Below are 17,076 nucleotides of genomic sequence, written 5' to 3'. Positions count from 1 at the left end.
CTGTCAGTATGTTAGATTCCAGCAGGGGTGGTACTGAATCTACCACTGATTTGGAGATATAAACACTAGTAATCTGGTCAGAATGTTCTACATAGCTGGCATCTGAGAGCACCTGCTACCAAAAAAACCTCTCCCTCCCAATTGGTACTTGGTCCCCCTCCCTAATGGTACTTGGTCCCCCTCCCCCTCAAAAACCTTTCTATCCTTTTCAACTTAGAGATCCTTCGTTTTTATAATATCTCCACCACTCTTTTTCTTTTTTTCTTGATGAAGAATCTCCTAAAGAATCTCTTCTCACATCCATTCTCCTTCCTTTAACATCTAGAGACCATCTGTCATCTCTTTAAACTCGTATAGACAATATCTTTCTCTCCCCTTTGGAGACCCCGCCTTTCCCCTTCCCCCTTTTCCTAAATCCCCCCATTTTTCCATCATGCAAAGATCCCTTTCACCTTAGAGACACTCTCTTTCCATACTCAGTCATAAACATCCCCCTCCTCACCTCACCCCACTTTCACCCCCTTCCCCACCCTTAAGTAGTTTATCAACATACAACAGGTGCCTAATAGAGATTCTAATGTATGAATTCCATTAAAAACTGGAATTCAAAGACATGTTTTAATGTAATTGTCTCCTTACACGAGTTATCTACTACAAAGTTAATTTTGGTCGATCATGGTGACATAAAGCTATAATGAAACATGTGTCTAATACTTCCTTTCCCATTAGATGTTTGTATTATATGTTTACTTGGCCAGAGGCGAGATTGGAATTCAATGCTTTTACAGAAGATCTATAATTCAAAACATTGGGTGATTTTTGTAACTGACAATAGGTATATGTAGTCACTCCTGCCCATCCCCAAAATGTGTGTTACATGGAGCGTGACCACAAACTTCCCTACAGCGTATCATAATAATTAATCCAAAGCGTCCCTATACAAACACTTCCTCTCAAACATGTTCACAATGATACCATTAAAATCCTTTTTCACAACAAACCAGTGTCGTTATAATTATTCCTATACAAACCATGTGTAAACTATCACATACACAACATTCCAATACAAAGTTAAATTACAAAGATATTGCAATATTTAAGTTGAATAACATGATTATGTACATACATTATATATCTTACTTAAGAGCATACATATAAGCCTATCACAGCTACTGGATTAACTTCAGAGATTTTACCTCTATGTAACCTTGGTTTTAATGAGCCTCATACTAATCATTACAATAATCTCAAACAAATCTGCAGGCCTCCACTCAACCCCCATCCTGGACCCACCAGTAATCCCCTATAGTGCTACTACAGAATCATTCCCAACCCTCAACTTCAATCTTAATGAATCCGAACCCTCACTCCCACCAATCTCTACTTACTAGGTATCACCCACAAAAATATAGTAACATTCATTACAACCCTGACTACGTATCCTCATACAAGCTCAAAGTATAACAGCAGACACAACATCATCACACTGATTCCAACTCAGACCAATCCCTAGCCTCACCACCAGACACCCTAATGTCAATCCTCACACCCTATCCTATCAAACATGATCAATCTACTACTCATTAGACCTTTTCACCAATCCCTACCCTCACCACACCCTCACACAAATCCCCACCCTCATTATTAGTAACCACCTTTACACCATTCACTACCCTTACCACACCTTCACACAAATCCTCACCTTCACCAAACACCCTAAACAACCCCTTCAGCACCCCATACCATCAAACTAACCCCTTCAGCATTCCATACCCTCATAATAACCGAATTAGCAACCAATACCTTCACACCAAACACTTTCAGCACCCCATAGCCTCACACCAACCCCTGCAGCGCCTAATAGCCTCACATTAACCCCTCACACTCACCACCTCATACCCTCACAACAACCCCTTCAGCACCCCATAGCCTCACACTAACCCCTTCAGCACTTCATAGCTTCACACTAACTCCTATAGCACCAAATAGCCTCACACTAACCCCTCAGTATCCCATACCCTCACAATACCACCTTCAGCACCCCATAGCCTCACACCAACCCCTGCAGCGCCTAATAGCCTCACGTTAACCCCTCACACTCACCACCTCATACCCTCACAACAACCCCTTCAGCACCCCATAGCCTCACACTAACCCCTTCAGCACTTCATAGCTTCACACTAACTCCTATAGCACCAAATAGCCTCACACTAACCCCTCAGTATCCCATACCCTCACAATACCACCTTCAGCACCCCATAGCCTCACACCAACCCCTGCAGCGCCTAATAGCCTCACATTAACCCCTCACACTCACCACCTCATACCCTCACACAACCCCTTCAGCACCCCATCATAGCCTCACACTAACCCCACTTCATAGCACCCTCATAACCCCTTACACCCTCACACAACCCCTTCAGCACCCCATAGCCTCACACTAACCCCTTCAGCACCCAATACCCTAATATCAACCCTTTCAGCACCCTATACCCTCACACTAACTCCTTCAGCACCCCATAGCCTCACACTAACTCCTATAGCACCAAATAGCCTCACACTAACCCCTCAGTATCCCATACCCTCACAATACCACCTTCAGCACCCCCATAGCCTCACACCAACCCCTTCAGCACCCCCATAGCCTCACACCAACCCCTTCACCAACCTATACCCTCACACTTACCCCTTCAGCACCCCATAGCCTCACACTAACCCCTCAGTACCCCATAGCCTCACATCAACACCTTCAGCACCCTGTAGCCTCACACTAACCCCTTCAGCACCCTATACCCTCACACTAACCCCTTCAGCATCCCATAGCCTCACACTAACCCCTTCAGCACCCCATAGCCTCACACTAACTCCCTAGCACCCCATAGCCTCACACTAACCCCTCAGTACCCCATACCCTCACACTAACCCCTTCAGCACCCCATAGCCTCACACTAACCCCTTCAGCACCCCTATACCCTCACACTTACCCCTTCAGCACCCCATAGCCTCACACTAACCCCTTCAGCACCCCATACCCTCACACTAACCCCTTCAGCACCCCATAGCCTCACACTAACCCCTTCAGCACCCCATACCCTCACACTAACACCTTCAGCACCCTATAGCCTCACACTAACCCCTTCAGCACCCCATACCCTCACACTAACCCCTTCAGCACCCCATAGCCTCACACTAACCCCTTCAGCACCCTATACCCTCACACTAACCCCTTCAGCACCCCATAGCCTCACACTAACCCCTCAGTACCCATACCTCACACTAAACACCTTCAGCACCCCATAGCCTCACACTAACCCCTTCAGCACCCTATACCCTCACACTAACCCCTTCAGCACCCCATAGCCTCACACTAACCCCTTCAGCACCCCATAGCCTCACACAACCCTTCAGCACCCGTAGCCTCACACTAACCCTTCAGCACCCTATCCCTCACACACCCTCAACCTAGCCTCACACTAACCCCTTCAGCACCCATAGCCTCACACTAACCCCTTCAGCACCCCATAGCCTCACACTAACCCCTTCAGCACCCTATACCCTCACACTAACCCCTTCAGCACCCATAGCCTCACACTAACCCCTTCAGCACCCCATAGCCTCACACTAACCCCTTCAGCACCCATAGCCTCACACTAACCCCTTCAGCACCCCATAGCCTCACACTAACCCCTTCAGCAACCCTATACCTCACACTAACCCCTTCAGCACCCATACCCTCACACTAACCCCTTCAGCACCCCATACCCTCACACTAACCCCTTCAGCACCCTATACCCTCACACTAACCCCTTCAGCACCCCATAGCCTCACACTAACCCTTCAGCACCCATACCCTCACACTAACCCCTTCAGCACCCCATAGCCTCACACTAACCCCTTCAGCACCCCATAGCCTCACACTAACCCCTTCAGCACCCTATAGCCTCACACTAACCCCTTCAGCACCCTATACCCTCACACTAACCCCTTCAGCACCCCATAGCCTCACACTAACCCCTTCAGCACCCCATAGCCTCACACTAACACCTTCAGCACCCTATACCCTCACACTAACCCCTTCAGCACCCTATACCCTCACACCTAACCCCTTCAGCATCCCATAGCCTCACACTAACCCCTTCAGCACCCATAGCCTCACACTAACCCTTCAGCACCCCCATAGCCTCACACTAACCCCTTCAGCACCCCATAGCCTCACACTAACCCCTTCAGCACCCTATAGCCTCACACTAACCCCTTCACCGCACCCCATAGCCTCACACTAACCCCTCAGTACCCCATAGCCTCACATCAACACCTTCAGCACCCTGTAGCCTCACACTAACCCCTTCAGCACCCTATACCCTCACACTAACCCCTTCAGCACCCCATAGCCTCACACTAACCCCTTCAGCACCCCATAGCATCACACTAACGCCTTCAGCACCCCATAGCCTCACACTAACCCCTTCAGCACCCTATACCCTCATACTAACCCTTTCAGCACCCTATAGCCTCACACTAACCCCTTCAGCACCCCATAGCCTTACACTAACCCCTTCAGCACCACATACCCTCACACTAACCCCTTAAGCACCATATACACTCACACTAACCCCTTCAGCACCCCATAGCCTCACACTAACCCCTTCAGCACCCCATAGCCTTACACTAACCCCTTCAGCACCCCATACCCTCACACTAACCCCTTTAGCACCCTATACCCTCACACTAACCCCTTCAGCACCCCATAGCCTCACACTAACCCCTTCAGCACCCCATACCCTCACACTAACCCCTTCAGCACCCCATAGCCTCACACTAACCCCTTCAGCACCCTATACCCTCACACTAACCCCTTCAGCACCCCATAGCCTCACACTAACCCCTTCAGCACCCCATAGCCTCACACTAAACCCTTCAGCACCCCATACCCTCACACTAACCCCTTCAGCACCCATAGCCTCACACTAACCCCTTCAGCACCCATACCCTCACACTAACCCTCAGCACCCATAGCCTCACACTAACCCCCTTCAGCACCCCATAGCCTCACACTAACCCCTTCAGCACCCATACCTACACTAACCCCTTCACACTAACCTACCCTTCAGCACCCCATAGCCTCACACTACCCAACCTGCCTACACACCCCTAGCCCTATACACTACACACCCTTCAGCACCCATACCTCACACTAACCCCTTCAGCACCCCATAGCCTCACACTAACCCCTTCAGCACCCCATAGCCTCACACTAACCCCTTCAGCACCCTATACCCTCACACTAACCCCTTCAGCACCCTATAGCCTCACACTAACCCCTTCAGCACCCCATAGCCTCACACTAACCCCTTCAGCACCCCATACCCTCACACTAACCCCTTCAGCACCCCATAGCCTCACACTAACCCCTTCAGCACCCTATACCCTCACACTAACCCCTTCAGCACCCCATAGCCTCACACTAACCCCTTCAGCACCCCATACCCTCACACTAACCCCTTCAGCACCCCATACCCTCACACTAACCCCTTCAGCACCCCATAGCCTCACACTAACCCCTTCAGCACCCCATAGCCTCACACTAACCCCTTCAGCACCCTATACCCTCACACTAACCCCTTCAGCACCCCATAGCCTCACACTAACCCCTTCAGCACCCCATACCCTTCACACTAACCCCCTTCAGCACCCCATAGCCTCACACTAACCCCTTCAGCACCCCCCATAGCCTAACACTAACCCCTTCAGCACCCCATAGCCTCACAATAACCCCTTCAGCACCCCATAGCCTAACACTAACCCCTTTAGCACCCTATACCCTCACACTAACCCCTCAGTACCCTATAGCCTCACACTAACCCCTTCAGCACCCCATAGCCTCACACTAACCCCTTCAGCACCCCATACCCTCACACTAACCCCTTCAGCACCCCATACCCTCACACTAACCCCTTCAGCACCCTATACCCTCACACTAACCCCTTCAGCACCCCATACCTCACCTACCCTACCTAACCTCACCATAGCCTCACACCCCCTTCAGCCACCCCATACCCTCACACTAACCCCTTCAGCACCCCATAGCCTCACACTAACCCCTTCAGCCACCCCATAGCCTCACACTAAACCCTTCAGCACCCCATAGCCTAACACTAACACCTTCATCTCCCCATACCTTCACACTAAACCCTTCACCACCCCATAGCCTAACACTAACACCTTCATCTCCCCATACCTTCACACTAAACCCTTCAGCACCCCATAGCCTCACACTAACCCCTTCAGCACCCCATAGCCTCACACTAACCCCTTCAGCACCCCATAGCCTCACACTAACCCCTTCAGCACCCTATACCCTCACACTAACCCCTTCAGCACCCCATAGCCTCACACTAACCCCTTCAGCACCCCATAGCCTAACACTAACCCCTTTAGCACCCTATACCCTCACACTAACCCCTCAGTACCCTATAGCCTCACACTAACCCCTTCAGCACCCCATAGCCTCACACTAACCCCTTCAGCACCATATACACTCACACTAACCCCTCAGTACCCCATAGCCTCACACCAACCCCTTCAGCACCCCATAGCCTTACACTAACACCTTCAGCACCCCATACCCTAACACCAAACCCTTTAGCACCCCATACTCTCACACTAACCCCTCAGTACCCTATAGCCTCACACCAACCCCTTCACCAACCTATACCCTCACACTTACCCCTTCATACACCCCATAGCCTCACACTAACCCCTCAGTACCCCATAGCCTCACACTAACACCTTCAGCACCCATACCTCACACTAAACCCTTCAGTACCCCCATAGCCTCACACCAACACCTTCAGCACCCCATAGCCTCACACTAACACCTTCAGCACCCCATACCCTCACACTAACACTCAAACCCTACCACCAACACTCACACCCCCATACCCTCACACTAACCCCTCAGCACCCATACTCCACTACCACCATTCACCACCCCATACCCTCACACTAACCCCTTCAGCACCCCATACCTAACACAACACCTTCAGCACCCCATACCCTCACAACTAACCCATCACCACCCCATACACTCACACTAACCCATCACCACGCCATACCCTCACACTAACCCCTCACCACTCCATACCCTCACACCAACCCCTCACCACTCCATACCCTCACACTAACCCCTCACCACCCCATACACTCACACTAACCCATCACCACGCCATACCCTCACACTAACCCCTCACCACTCCATACCCTCACCACTCCATACCCTCACACTAACCCCTCACCACTCCATACCCTCACACTAACCCTTCACCACTCCATACCCTCACACTTACCCCTCACCACTCCATACCCTCACATTTACCCCTCACCACCCCATACCCTCACACTAACCCCTCACCACCCCATACCCTCACACTAACCCCTCACCACCCCATACCCTCACCCCTGTTGTTATTCACACCAATGCCCACTAATCCAATATCTATCTATAGAGCCCCACACCAATTCCACACCTTCACCCCTTAGATCTTTACACCTCGTGTCACCTATAGAATTAACATGTAACTCAGTGTAAGTTGAATTTGAATGGCTACTGTACCTGTTAGATTTCCATGTGTTTACATCCTGGGCTCCAGCAGAGAACACTTCCTTGAGAGTTTTCTTCAGACAGGTTCCAGGTCACACACTTGCCATGATAACGGTACACTGCTCCACATTAAGTTTTATAAATAATCCACAACATTTAGGACCTCAGGTTACCACCACTGAGCCCATGTACTGCCTGTACTAGTGGGCCTGAGTAGTGACTATAATCTACCAAGTACACTATTCAAGTAGTATCTTCCTAATTGCCCAATCAGATTTCACCTCCTCCAAAATTTGAAATAATTGGAGCATGACTTACAAAAAACATAAAGCAGGTCCCTATAGCGACCAGATGTATGTTGGCAGTCTCAGCAGCCCGCCAGGGAGATGAAAACCCAAGATAGTGACAGGCTCATATAGTCTCTCACACACAGACAGACATTCTTTGTAAAAAATTTCAAATATTAAAAACAAACAGATTCTTAAGAAGGTGTTTAGTATATTTATATGGTTTAAAGACCTGTCAGTCGAAATCATAAGAATTCTCGGTGATGAAGAAATGAGTGAGTGATTCAATGCTTGGAGATTATAAATGGGTAGGTAGCTATTTAACTGACATTCCAGAACAACAGCATCATTCACTTATAAATGTCTTCATGTGAAATGTGCCAATTCCAGTGTACTTGTTACTACAGCTATTTTAAAAATTATCAAAATGTTCATTTTATTGAAGGGCTTTTACCTTTGAATATCATTTAAAACATTTGGGTTTTTCTTGTTTAACTTATTGGTATAATTTAAACTTGATTTTAAAAGTAGGCGTCGATATCAGGATATGGTTACACAACATATAGTAAATGATTTCGATTTGAATTGTATAATGATAATGATTTCAGGGTGATTTGCCATTATAAGCAAACTACTATAATTTTCAGTACATAAATCATAAAGACTTAAATGATTTTGATTGGCATTTATTTTGAATTTTCTCATTAGTAACAAATAGAAAAAAAACAAAATTCTCAAGAGAAACATGTAGAAATACCTTTACACAAAACAGGTATCACCCTTGTGAGTAGGTTCTCGTTTGGTAAAATCAGTTGTTGGTCTCAAAAAGTATGAAGCGGAGCTTTGACAAGGTGAAAGTCTGCATGATTGCTAGGTAACTTAAGTGAAGTTTCCAGTTGGAGTATCAGTCTGGCCGTGTCACTCTCCTAGATGTTTCCTTCAAATATACCAACAGATGACATTCCCAACGGCCTCATGTTTCTTGTTGGAGAAGGACTTGGACGAATGCGCAAAGAATGCCAGGAACTGTAGTGTTTCGTAGAAAAAAACCTGTTGTTATTAGATCGACATTACGTGATGAGGAAGGAATGCAGTGAAACTAAAAGTTTCTGTAGAAGAATGGTTGCCACTGGTTTTAGAACATCTTTAATAAGGCAATATAATTCATTGATAAGACATGTAAGTCAGAGGTCATTAGTTTGTAACTTAATTGTATCCTTGAACAACTTTCTACCTCCCAGTTTGACTCAGCTGCAACTTTACAAGTGATATTGTGCCTAAATGGCAGCCCCTGCAGTTTCCTCTCAACTAGTGGTCAAGATATTAGCCTGTTATAAAAGGCCCAATAATCACAAATCATATGAGTCACTTTTATTGTGAACAGATTTGAGACTGATAAGTTGCTTATGTAAATTATCACTTTGATTAAAATATGAATAGCCTAGTATTCAACAAATCGCCTTTGTTGGAATGTGACTCAAACAGAACATTCAAGACCCCATACAATATACATACATCATCTATGTTGTAAAGCAATTTGTGATTCTGTAGCAATTAATCATAAAAACAAACAAGTTAATACATGTGAAGTTTTTGTTAGGACAAATGTGTGCGACAACTTTAAAAGCCCTGATAAAAGCATTTGTTTTGTGATCAGCATTAAAATATAGCATGACAACATCCCATATAACTGAGGACTCCACGGTTCAGGTTCCATAAACCCATCAACGATACAGTTTATAGGGTAGGGTCCACAGCACAACTCACACAATTTGAACAGTTCAGTGCATTTTGTACCAGAGATGTCTTGTCATGCTACAAAATACAGTAAAGTGATAATTCTAGTAAATGATTGTCGTAAAATTGTTGCTCAATATCTTCTAGAAAGAAATCATCCTAATTCTTTCAATGAAACCACCCACACTCATGTAGGCTTAAACCATCCGAGACGTCGCCAGGTAAAAAGTGACAGTACTAAGTAGCATCACCAAATCTTTACAGTCCATTTACTTAACATGTCAGTGATGATAAATTTACAAACCAATCTAAATATTTATTCATCTTTTGATACGTTGAGATTTCTGTTTTAAAAGGAACCCTTTGGTGAGTAACACTCAATGTTTTACTGAGAACCTTTGTAACATCACACTGCAACTCATCTATTCAAATCTGATCACAGGCAAGTATGTCCGAGACCTAAATGTCCTGTCCTCCATACAAAAGAGGACACGATACTACAGGATTGGACGAATGTGAGTAACACTCAATACTCCCATCTTATGGTCAATCTGAAGAAATTTAACCAATTTAATTGCAGGAAATAAATGGTTTCCTTCACTTGATAACTGTCATCACAATTTGTCTTTAAATTAAGGATGTCAAGATTTAATGAGTTGTAATAAATAGTCTAAAGTCAATATTCTGTGTATGACAGCACAGAGTATTAATGAAATTAAATTGTTGCCTTGCTTACCAGCTTGTGTAATTTTTTTTACCAAAACCATCTCTGTTTAGTTTATTGTCAGAATTATAGTATTACTGTATTTCTATTTCTGAAAGACAGTAGTAGATGACCAATTTTCACACATGACACAGGCCTCTGTATCACAGCTATACAAATCAATCCAAATCTTTGTTTAACTTCTGTAAAACTTAACACTCCCATGAGAAAAGCTAGAGCTCTTGTGTAAACAACACAGTTAGATATTATGTAATCCAAAGAAAGCTTTGTAGCCTGAGCCAGGTCTGCAACATTTCAGTCACTATCACATCAAACATTCTGGTAAAATGCTGAATAAACTTTCATCAAATGTGTTTTCACTAAAATTTATTGGCATATGTACATGTAGTTATCAAATTATCTACTTGTGTATCCGTTAATTTAGGATAAAATCACAATGCTAATTAAATAGATTTGAGCTTCAACAGATATGACCTACCATATATATATTCAATTTAAGAACCCTTCATTATAAGGGGTACAGTATTCAGGAAAGAGGTATAAAATGTAAAATAATGTGGTATACAGTACCTACCTATACTGATAAAGCAGCACCCTGACTTGTCCCTAAGCATTATGAGATCAACATTTATACAACTTTCTAAAAATCTACTAGTGGTCTTAAAAAAATTGTCTTTATTTAACTGCAGGACAAAATAAAGTGTCAAAACCTGTATGTTTCATTCATGTTGTCCTAACACTACACTAAAAGGTAACTATCACACAGGTGGATTTGTGAGTATGAAAATTACAGCACATACAACTTTAAGTCCAATAACAGCATCAGTGATGTAATCAACATTTTCATGGTTTTTTTTACATATATGCAAAGTTAAATTATATTTTTTTCAAAATTGCTTATATTTTAGCAGAACAATGATTTTGATATTACTACAGTAATTAAGTAATTTACCTCAGTTGAACATTACCTATATATATTGGATCATACTAACCAAGAAAAAGAAATGATTCATTACATCATTTCACATAAATCTCATAGAATTTTGAAAACAGAGAAGGAAATCCTCCTACAACATTAACAATATGTACATTAGACCATCACATTCCTGAAAAGGAGATAAACAAATGTTTCACAAAGGCTATATTCTATACAGGCAACATTAAGATGTATGAAAATTTTCTGATGTAGAAAATGCCGAGCAGCTGGTGACTTTTTGCAGTGGCAGTCTGATTTTAAACCAAAACTGTTGGCTAGACAGACGATACAGTTCTCTTCATGCTAAAGTTATCCAACATATCAGAAACTTGAATTAAATAAACACTGATTGCTATTACAGAGACGATAACAAACTTTTTATCAATCAAAATGTGTGGGAAATGAAAGATATTTGAAACCCCAGCTGGTGGCCTCCAGGGCCCACAATGGGGACACAGTTACTATGACAACATACATATGCACTCACCTACCGGGATGATCAGCTACCACTGATAGCTGTGTCTGATTACTTCATTATCGACTCTGAAACAGTACAGAATTGTAAAGTCAAATTTATATCTCAAGTCACTTTCATAATATCTGAAATATTTTACAGAAAAAAAAATGAAATGTGTATAAATGTTTTAAGGGGACAAACCTGAGAGTGCAATTAACATTCCAGCACAAGTCTGGATGGTCTTTCAATTGCTACAATTACATGTTGTTTCATACGCATTCCCTTTAATTTCGGTCACATGGACTTCCTAATATTCCAACTCCCAGTCCATGAGTAATAAGTATGATGGATCACAAATCACAGGGATTTGGTACAAGTTACAAATCCACATTTCATGATTTATAGTAACATATATAGATAATAAACAGTTGAAATGTGTACCAAGTCCCTGTGATGTCAAAGACAACATTAGTTAGTTATGTTGGTTTTGTATAAATAAGTACCACAGATCCCAAAGGAATTCTGGCATTAACTTATTGAAGTTTTTTATATACCTAATAACTTACATATGATTTTAACCTCATGGTTACTAATATAAAATAGGGTGCTTATTAGTGAGCACTAGTTTTAAATAAATATGGTAAGTCAGACGCGTAGCTGAAGGATGTTGGATGTGTAAGCATTTTTTTTAAGGTGAGCGCCACAGGCGCGAGAAGGTGGGAAGGGGTCCAGGTGAGTCTTCCCCGGGAAAAAATGAAAATCTTATTTCAAATTGTGCCATTTGGTCGCTTTTGGCAGTTTTTGTGTTATACACCATTATGCAAAATAGGTAACATCAAATTGGTCATACTGATAAATCTGTAGGGTTTATCAAATGTAGTTTAGTCTTGTGATGACAGGAAATATGGACTTGTCATTTCCAGCCAGGTACGTTATCTTTGATGCTGAGTGTTCAATAAATGTGCACTTATACTGACTTGGAAGATATGAAATTTATCCCATCTGTTAGCTAGAAGATCTGTTAGTAATTTAAAAGATGATCCAAAAACAAATAGGTAACATCTTTATTTGTTACTTTCCTATCGTTCAAGCTTTGATTTCATCTTTCTTTTCCACTAGAGAAACTTGTTTACGAAACGTATGTGAGTACAAAATACATATCCACATAAAGACTGAATCGTCTCATATGAGCGTATCTATAAACGACAACAAAAAGAAAAGGAGCTCATTTTAAGAGACAGATGATTCGGTCTAATCTACATACAGAGTACTTATGTTCTCCATACAATGATCTCTAATCCACGACTTCCAAACCTGAAATGCCTAGAATCAAATTAATTTTCCTCTCAGACAATAAACCCTATTAGCACCTCCAGAATTAAGTGGCAGGTCTATCATGAGGGACCTGATTTATCCCAACAAAGTAGTTTTTTGACTTATACTATTCCTTTGCTGTTGATACGGAGGCGAGCTTGGCTAGTCAGGAATATTATCAGGTAAAACAATATACAGGTTTTTTAATATATTAAATTATCAATAATTCCAAAATGTATAAACTATAACTCTCAGTCTTGGTATAATCATTCTAAAACAAGTTTCACAAAAAAATACACATTAAACTCCAAATAATCACTATGGGGGGGTGGAGGCGCAACGTCCTGGGTTATGGAAAATGTAGAAATTCTTGATGGAACCGGCCGTGGATTCAAAAGAATACAGAGGCCTCACTTGTAATCCAGGTAAATGTATAAAAGAGCGAGTCCAACATGGTAGTTCCCTCCAGTAAGCTGATTTTTTAATCATATAGTTGTTGAAATGTTTCGACTCTAAGCGAGTCATCCTCAGAACCGATCAAAATAGTTCTGAGGACGACTCGCTTAGAGTTGACCCATGACACAAGACTCACCTCAGAGGGTACTTTTCTATATCTAACTGTATGCTTTCTAATGTAATTTAGCCAAATTCATGAGGTACCACAGCCAGGTTTATTTTAATCGGCAAAAAATACCAGATACAGCAAACCGCCTGATATTGAAACTAGTGCTGGAACGGTTAATAAAATGCCAAGCGGTTAACCGGTTAAATGGGGCCGCGGTGGCCGAGTGGTTAACATGTCCCGACATATTACCACAAGCCCTCCACCTCTGGGATGCGGGTTCGAATCCCATGTGGGGCAGTTGCCAGGTACTGACCGCTGGTCGGTGGTTTTTCTCCGGGTACTCCGGCTTTCCTCCACCAACAAACCTGGCACGTCCTTACATGACCCTGGCTGTTAATAGGACGTAAAAATAAACAAACCAAAGGTTAACCGGATCGGATATTATGCGCAATAAATATCCATAATCATCATCATTGATGGACGTCATTACTGTCAGAAAGAAGAAGAGGAATTGGGGCCTGTGTATGATTCCTGGTCAAGACACTGAACAGGAATGTCTATTTCTCTGTTCAGCAAATACATAACTATCTTTCAAAACTTAAAACAGAGAAATCACCTGGACTGGATGACCCTCACCACTTGAAAAACACAGCATATTCTATAAGAATACCGCTAACTATCCTGTTCAATCAGTCACTGACCACCGGAGATCTACCACTAGATTGGAAAAATGCAAAAGTCTGTGCAATATACAAAAAAAAAGGTGACAGATGTGAAACTGGTAATTATCGCCCGGTCAGTCTGACCTCAGTTGTATGTAAAATACTAGAAACCATTATAAGGGAGCACATAAAGAAACACATGAAGACCAACAAATGCTTTTCTACAAAACAGTACGGCTTCATGTTAGAAAGGTCCACTTCTCTACAATTACTTGAAGGTTTATATAAATGGACACATGCACTGGACAATGGTCATGCTATTGATTGCATATATATAAGGATTACAAGAAGGCCATCAACACGGTCCTTCACCAACGTCTCCTCAATAAACTAGGTGCATATAACTTCTCAAGTCAACTAATCACTTAGATCTCAAACTTTCTTATAGGAAGGCATCAAAAAGTCACAGTTAACAGGGAAGATTCAGAGTGGACAAAAGTCACTTCTGGAATACCACAAGGTTCAGTGCTCGGACCACTTCTCTTTGTCATCTTCATGAATGAGCTCCCAAATCTAGTAAACTCTGAGATAGATCTTTTCGCAGACAACACAAAATTTTTTAAAATAATTTCCAACGAAGAAGATAGGAAAATCCTGCAAAACGATTTGAACACCATGAGTATATTGAGTTAAGATTGGTTATTAAAAATGCACCCCAACAATTGTAAACACATGCATATTGGAAAGTCTACAGATACAAATCACCATTACAACTTAATAAATAAACAACTGCTAACTACAACAAGTGAGAAAGACATTGGAGTAACTATAGTATCAGATTTAAGCTTTGAAAACCAAATCAGCAACAAAGTAAAAAAAGCCAATTCAATGTTTGGTATGTTACGTAGAACATTTCATTTTATGGACACACAGTTATCTATACCATTATACAAATCACTTGTCAGGTCACAGCTAGATTACATAAGTTCAATCTGGTATCCGTACAAAAACAAGGAAATTGATCTGATAGAAAGTGTTCAACTACGTGCCACTAGATGCCTGCCCAGACTACAGAAACTGCCATACGAGGAAAGGCTGAAAAAACTGAAATTGCCCAGTTTATCATAACGGTGTTTGTGCGGGGACATGATTGAAGTGTTCAAAATGATTTTTGGATTATATGATAAAGACTGCTGTAACTGTATAAGCTTATGGTCAGATGTGGCCCCAAACATAGTGCTAGAGGAAACTCAAAAAAACTCTACCCCCAACATTCAACATCAACATTGAGGAAAAACTATTTTACTGTACCAACTGTCAGAATTAGGAACTCTCTACCAGAATCTGTTATCATCACCTAATATAAACTGTTTTAAAAATAATTTAGACAAATTCTGGGAAAGCCAAGACCTACTCTATAATTATAGAGCAGAGTTATCATTATGAACTGTGTTAACAATAAAAACATGAATACTTTAAAATTGTCAACATGGAAATCTAACATTTCTTAAAATCTTTACTTAATGAAACTATAAAGATTATTACCTGCAATGCTACATGTACATTATTTATCATGTATGTATTTATTGTATGATCATGACTCCAGTGTAGAGGACCTCAATCCTGTACTGGAAAATAAACTTAACATAAAGATGCTCCACCGCCGACAGAGCATAAATGATATTCATTATTTGAACAATAATTGGTGTTTCTGCCTAATTAACATAAAAAATAACATAAAATAATTTATTTCGCCTTTGGTGCATGCGCAATCATTACTTCATTCCATATAGGATATAGTGCAACGGAATTTTTTCGGGATGCAATTAATTATTTTTCATATTTTTAACTTGAAGTAAAATTAGCAGCTCAAACTTTTCAATGATGGTAATGGTGTAAAGTAAGTAACTTTTGTAACTAAAGAAAAATACTAAATCGTCTACTCCTGTTTTTGATGGTGAAAAAATATCATTTGTCAGCGGTGGAGCATCTTTAACTTTAACTTAACTTAACATAAGTGAATTGATATTGCAGTTATTCGGTGATATATGTTTCTGTTCATGGAAGATGGTTGTACGACTACGATAGTATTATATAAAACTGTGAAATTTATGGGGAAAACAGGGATAATAATTAAAAATGATCGTTCTAGTATAAAAGTAAAATGTGTTAAATACGGCGTGATCTTGTATACATCCAATACATGTAGTCTAACCACAGGCGTCTGCATCTGGTTTTGGAAAAATGAAATATCCTACCCCTACTTTATGAACATATTTTTATCAAACCAGAAGCAGACGCTTGTGGTCTCACCGATGCCTGTCAAAAATGTCAAATCTTGGGCCGGGGTTTGTATTCGTGTTGGCTGATTGGTTTTGATGTTTGCCTATTTATCAATATAACACTGGCCTAATTAGCAAAGTAACATTTTCTGTTGATAGAAGTTTCGATATCATACCGTATTTATGTCGTAGTCTTTAATTCCTGTGTTTTGTCTATGGACTTGGAGTTGTCTGTTTATTTCGTCGCCATATTGGCGGAAGTGGTTACGTTTGTTAGGTGCCTTTTGATTGGTTCAACATTAGGTCCCGGGACGTGAACGCCCGAAGGATGGGCGCACTTGATTCGGTTATGGCCGACGGTAGATAACTCGTATATTGATTGTGGTCGATTAACTGTGAAGCAAAGTTTTTTCCCAAATTATATCGAATGAACCCCCTGCTTTTATAGCTTAGAGACAGCCCTAACATAATT

General features: G+C 42.1%; 1 protein-coding gene across 3 annotated transcripts in view; it reads right to left on the bottom strand.

Moving 5' to 3' along the window:
* LOC138320645 (protein TANC2-like) overlaps positions 1-16,876 on the bottom strand; it is a 48,147-nt gene extending 31,271 nt beyond the window's left edge. The window contains exons 1-2 of one of the 3 annotated variants that reach the window (XM_069263772.1): positions 16,781-16,876; positions 11,812-11,867 (exon numbers count right to left, since the gene is read on the bottom strand). The gene's annotated coding sequence lies outside the window, so the exon portion shown is untranslated. Of the gene's footprint in view, positions 1-7,612; positions 7,779-11,811; positions 11,868-16,780 lie in introns of those variants that run through there. The other 2 variants (XM_069263774.1, XM_069263770.1) reach the window with 2 other exon arrangements.
* Positions 16,877-17,076: the final 200 nt, after the last annotated feature.

This window comes from Argopecten irradians, chromosome 4 (genome assembly GCF_041381155.1).
Source record: "Argopecten irradians isolate NY chromosome 4, Ai_NY, whole genome shotgun sequence".
Lineage (NCBI taxonomy): Eukaryota > Metazoa > Mollusca > Bivalvia > Pectinida > Pectinidae > Argopecten > Argopecten irradians.
This window is presented reverse-complemented; position numbering and strand designations above follow the sequence as displayed.